Source organism: Phragmites australis, chromosome 17 (genome assembly GCF_958298935.1).
Source record: "Phragmites australis chromosome 17, lpPhrAust1.1, whole genome shotgun sequence".
NCBI lineage: Eukaryota > Viridiplantae > Streptophyta > Magnoliopsida > Poales > Poaceae > Phragmites > Phragmites australis.
This window is the reverse complement of record NC_084937.1, coordinates 824696-830744: the sequence shown is the minus strand read 5'-3', so window position 1 is coordinate 830744 and position 6049 is coordinate 824696. Positions and strand designations below refer to the sequence as shown.

Sequence of the window (6049 nt, the reverse complement as noted above, 5' to 3'; positions counted from 1 at the left end):
TTTTCGACTTGCGAAATGTACTATTGTCTTCCTTCCAATTGGTGGAAATATATTTTTGCCATATGATTTGGCGATTGGATATTACTTCTGGAATTTCGTCAGTCCAAGGATTAATTTTGTAATTTCTGGATTGGATGATATTAAAAACTAAAAAATTCGGCATTCTCGTGTGATCTAAATTGAAGTGCGGCAGGAATGCTCCCCTACACCTCCTAGCTACTTTTGTATTTAAAAAAATGTAGGGAAGGCTCCCATGCTCAAATACACGCCACTGCACAGGAACACCATGTTCACGCCACTCAAGAAGAAGACTGAGAATGTGAAACTGAGTATTTGGCCAAGTAAATAGACATTTCCACTATATCCTATAGTAATGGACTGCTAAAAAACATGTGTTTCAACTTTTGCTAGCGAGCCTTTGCTGTCGCAGATGTTGATTTTGGCTTTCCCGTTGCGATTGGAAGGTTGATGCCTTATCCTTCAACTCCTGAAAGGCTCACATCGTGTCACCATCGAAGCCGCCTGCAAACTGCAATGAATAGTAGTGAAGAGTTGAGCATATCGACATACATGAGCAAGTGGAGTGGTTACCTGGTGTACTCTGAAGGTGAATCGGACTCCTTGAAGCATCAGCTCCTCTTCATCAGGGCCACCTTGTATGGCCTCAAGCTCTGAGGAAACCCTTCTCAGATACTTCATTGCTAGCTTCACTGATTGTAATTTGATCTGTATATTAAGAGCTTAATGTTATCCTAGTAATTGCATGTAACTAGAAATTTGTTTAACAAACATAAAAGTCATTCTTAGAGTTAAGTTCCCTATTAACATCAACGCAAACACAAGTGCACACAACACAACACTCATTGGTTTTTGATGCAAGCCATTTTTTTTTCAAGTTTGTGAACGCATTAGGAATTTGTGGCCTGTTTATATCTGATACCAGATATAAATAGGCCATAAATTCAAGTTTGTGAAAGCCATTTTTTTTCAAGTTTGCTTTTGGATTCTGGTAGCAAAAGCTAAAAGCTAAAACAAACGGCTCACTTTTACAATCCACAATCTGAGACCAGATTATAGCAAAATCAACAACCCATTTCTTCTCAGCTTCTGTCGGATTGTGTGGGATGGCAAACGAAACAACCCATGACCACAACTGAAAATTACCCGCATCTGCCACTAGGTCAATACCCCTTTGCATCGGTCACCTCCTCTCTCCCGAAACCAACCCCTCCCATGTCTGCTGCCACTCGGAGCCCGCTTCCCCTGCCAGCGTGGCTGCTGTCCGTCTTTGAGTGCCCGCCGCGTGTCACTCCGCTCTCCCTACGCGCCACAGGTGGGTCCAGGCAGCCCATGTGGAGCAGCCGACGGCCAGCTGTAAGGCTCTTCTACTCGCTAGAGCACACATTCTTGGATCGATTGGAATCATAGATTGTTACCGCTCGACCCGCAGTGTAGTTGGAGAAGAGTTGGAGTAGACCGATCCAAAATCATGTGCGTAAAATTCCTTGAGCAACTTCTTGATCAGATCCGCGACCAGCCCCGCGCAGGTGGTCACGCTCCTCGACCAACTCCGAGCAGGTGGTCATGCTCCTCGACCGGTCCCGAAGACGTCACGTTCAAATCACCGAGAAAATCAACACCGCAATAGCAGCAACACCTCTACGGTATCCACAAGTATTGGGCAGAAACACCGAGCGCTGATGTTCTAGCACCACACGCGCGGCTAGGGTTTTGGGAGATCATGTGGAAGGCTACAGCTAGGGTTTTGGAGTAGCTCAATCTCAACATGCCCTACCCATGCCTCTCTTTATATAGAGTTTGCCAATGGGTTCCCATGTTGGAAGCCCTTTAGGACTCTAACTTCTCATGGATCACAATCCAATCAAAACCCATATACGAATCCAATTCGCATGTTTTGTTCCAACCCATTAAGTGTGTGACCCGTTAGGTTCATGTACAAACGACTACGACTCGAAAACCCTTTCCAAACTGAAATCAATAGTAGTCCCTAGCAGGACATGTGGACTCCCGAGTATACATAAAAGATCATATCGGCTAAACCTTGATATACACATGCACTGATCCCTTCGCCTCACGATACCAGTCAAGCTCAAGGCGAGATATATGCACCCTTGTGATAGCTCGACCATTCACTCGATCAAGTAGTGGATTCATCATGATTAACTCTTTAATCATGTTGGCATGGCCATACACTTTCTCAATCTAACTACCTCGAGGGACCCAAAGATATCTCTCCTGTTATCATGGTGGGGCAAATTCCATCTTGATCGCTCATACCCCACAACATGTTTCATGACAAACCCGAAAACTATCTTTATGACTACCCAGTTATAGAATAGCGTCTAGCAGCCTCAAAGTATGCCACTACACATTCTAGGAATCAATGACGATCTCAGATCTAAGGATCCTGTAGGTACACCATTTGAGATAACAACTGATGGCACATCATAAATAACAATCCCAACAGTTTCTCAAGATGTGTCTATCTAACATTATGTTCTCTAACATAAATGTCCACATTATTGACCTGGTATCTTTATACCTATGATCCATGAAACATGATCATCAATCAATACATGTGCTGGTCTTATGTATCATCACAATGCTATACGACCAGGGATCGACTAAGAATAACATCATGAAATAAACAAAGAGTTTCATGAACAAGTCGCATACTTGCCAATCAATGTAAACGATAGTCATTCTTGGAATAACACATTATTCGGCAGTACATGAACATAGATGTGTGATACAATCATCTCTATGGTTGCCTCTAGGGCATACATATCACCTTCAATTCGTGCTGGCATATGTTCAGAGTGGCATATGTGCTGTCATATGTTTCTAGATGAGGAATTGCAAGCATTCGTAGTTCAATGCTTATTTCCTAGAATGCAAAATCCTAATGCTTGCCTAGGTATTATGTAACATTTTCTAATTTATGGACTAAAAATATTTGTATGATTGATGTATCATTTGCTACTTTATGGTTAAAAAACAATGTGGTATGAATTATATTTTATTTACTATTTTATTCTTCATATTTTTTTAAATAGCTATGAAAGAATAAACATGAGAAATATGTACTAGAAAAACTAAGGGCATTACAGACATTGCAAAGTATAAGCTGTCATGCAACCCTCTCACAATCCAGGTAACCAAACAGCTCTCAACTTTTCACAATTTAGAATCAAAAAGCTGCTTTTCACAATCCAAAGCTGAAATAAACAAACTCTTAGGGTGATGCATGATCAAGATACTTGCAATCTCTGACAAATGAAAAGATATGGACGACATCAGGCCAAGATCAATTGAGCTAAGTTATGTTAGACTCAGTCTAACTGCTAATACATCCACAATTACAACCTTGCCCTTTACCCAAAAGTTTGATGCTGTCACACTAGTTACAACTTAGGCCATTTCTGAAGACTATTTTCCCTGGGAGAACCCTCCGCAATGGTCAATATCTGTGCTGAATAATACAACAACGTAGCAACAAGCCCAGCAGACCAAGTTTTTGTCTCCAAGTACCTTTTTTCTAAATTAAAATATCTAACATTAGCCAGAATAACAGTGTGTTGCTACTTGCTACACGGTTACTCAGAAAACAAAACTCAAAATTCAAGGACCATGCTTCTGATCCAAAAATTCAGAAGGGATCATGCAGAAACAAAACAGATACACGAGAACCCCTGGCTAACACAGCATTTCACAGCACATGGCCATAGTCCATTGAGCCTTTGTTGGTCCCAAAAACAGCAGGTTTGCCACATTTATTTTTTTTGGTACCATGAGTTGTAAATGACAGAAAACATTAGCCTGACCAAATAACAGCGTATTACTAATTTGACCCCAAAATTCAGAAGGCATCATCATGCAGAAACAAAATAGATTCACGAGAACCCTTGGTTAAACCGAATGGTGTTCATTCTTAACTCAATCAACATGTTGTTCCTAGTGAAAACGATTTGACTTGCAGTATCTGACAAACAATTCCGGTGTCTTGCATCCAGTCCCATAGGATCTGATACCAGCGGTACCGGCTCATCGCCATCACGCACACGCACAAGGCTGTACACTCCATGCTCCAACCTGACAATGACCATGGATGAGCACAAGAACAAGGGAAAAGCAACTGAATATCTGTCGCTGATACCAGAAGCCACAAGGTGCTTACTTCTCGAAGAGGGCCTGAATCTTCTTGAGAGCAGAAGAGCGGGGGGGGGGGGCATCACAAAACGATGACGCCTCTGACTCGATTTTCTTCAAGTCTCTGTACCCGAACGCGGCTTCCCGCAGCGCGTCCGCCTTCCCCTCCGGCCAGTCGAAGTTCTTCAGCACCACCCTCTCGTCCACCTACTCGCCTGCGGCAAACAATGAAACATCGGTTAGCTGGTCACTGTTAAGATGAATTCATGATGTGTACACCGAATGGATAGCTCACCAGGCGTGAGAGCTCGACGTCGAGCCACTTGACAAAGGTGACCACATCCTCGATGTCGACAAACGACATGCCCTGCACCTCCTTGATCAGGAACTGGATGAAGTCGCCATGCCTCTCCACGTCTGATTTGATCTGCAATCACCAAACAAATCATCTGCTCAACAGATTTTTTTCCCATCACAACCCAAGTAATCAAAACAACTTCAAACACTAGCAGTGTACCAGTAGAAGCAAACTCATTTGATTTCAAAAGTTTCTTCAATTCAAGAGCACATGGCGCGAAGCAACGGTCAAGTTAGCTTGGCTCCAACGCCTAGCTGAGCCTTGTGGTTACGGCCGGGGACAAAGCCGCAGCTTTTTATTCGAAAAAATCCCTGTCTTAGCACCCAGACCCAGAGTAACCCACGTTTCTTTTTAGGCTGATGACAACCTCCGTAGCCAAGCGCAATGGATCTCCACTGTAACTAATAGGAACCAAGATCCACAGCTTCCGGCCCCCTCCCTCTCCTCCTCCGGTGAGCTCACCAGTGGCGAGGGGGAGGTGGGCCAGCCCCCCTGATCCATATGTATTATAGGTGTTAGCTTTAGTTTATGTGTGAGTTCTGCCCCAATGGGCTGGCGGCGGTTGTTGCAGCTCCGCCGTCACTCCCTTGTCACCGTCGCCGCTGCCGTCTAACTTGTGCTCATCGCCAGCTATAGTGGTTGCATGGTGAGCCCTAATAAAATAAATCCTTTCCTCCCCCCTCCAATCCATCCGCCCAGCTCCTCCCTTTCTCTACCTGGATCCGCCCGCTTCCTCCTCGGTTTCTTGATGTTATAGATGATGTTTTTATGGATCTATTTGGTGTTCAATTTGTTCTTTCATGTATTTTTGTCATTCATATTTCTTTAGATCCGTTAAGTTAAACTCAATAAGTATATCTATCGTTGCAAGATTATCCCTGAGATTCGTGTGAGGAATTGTCCAAATAATATTCTAGTTAATCACCAAGTTAATCATTTACATAATCACGACATCAACGATTAACCAGAATATCATCCTAGTAGTCCCGACACGTGTTTTATGCCTAAGATTGAACACATGTCTTTCCAACATAAGCAATCACAACCAAGCTTAATAAAGAGCAAGTAATTAAATAATATTACAAGTTCTTAAGCATTAACAAGTTTAACAATTTATAGCAAAAAGATCTAGGAGAAAACTAAAACTGATCAACTCCTAGCCAAAAGAGAACTACACAACGGAAACAAAAGCTATAGACCACAAAAGGTGGGTGAAGCCATATGCCCTTAGCCTTCACCCCAAAAGCGCGACCATCGAGTAGTTGCCTACTCATGTCCGCCACCCTCGGCAGGTGTGAAGTAGCCAAACACAGCCTCTTCCTCACCTGCAAAACCTGTAGAGCAGCTGAGTTTGAAGGTACTCGCAAGACTTAATCCATATAAGATACATATAAATAACCCAACTCCAAGGATCATGCATTGAAGCATTAGCAAGAAAAAGGCTACAAGGTTAAGTACATTAATATGCTTAAGCAACCTAGACATATATGTGTGAGCACCTATGCTTAACCAACATACCCT

At 42.9% G+C, this 6049-nt stretch overlaps 1 pseudogene; it reads right to left on the bottom strand.

The window, feature by feature from the left end:
• Nucleotides 1–397: 397 nt before the first annotated feature.
• LOC133897964 (protein INCREASED PETAL GROWTH ANISOTROPY 1-like) lies at nucleotides 398–4606 on the bottom strand (annotated as a pseudogene).
• Nucleotides 4607–6049: the final 1443 nt, after the last annotated feature.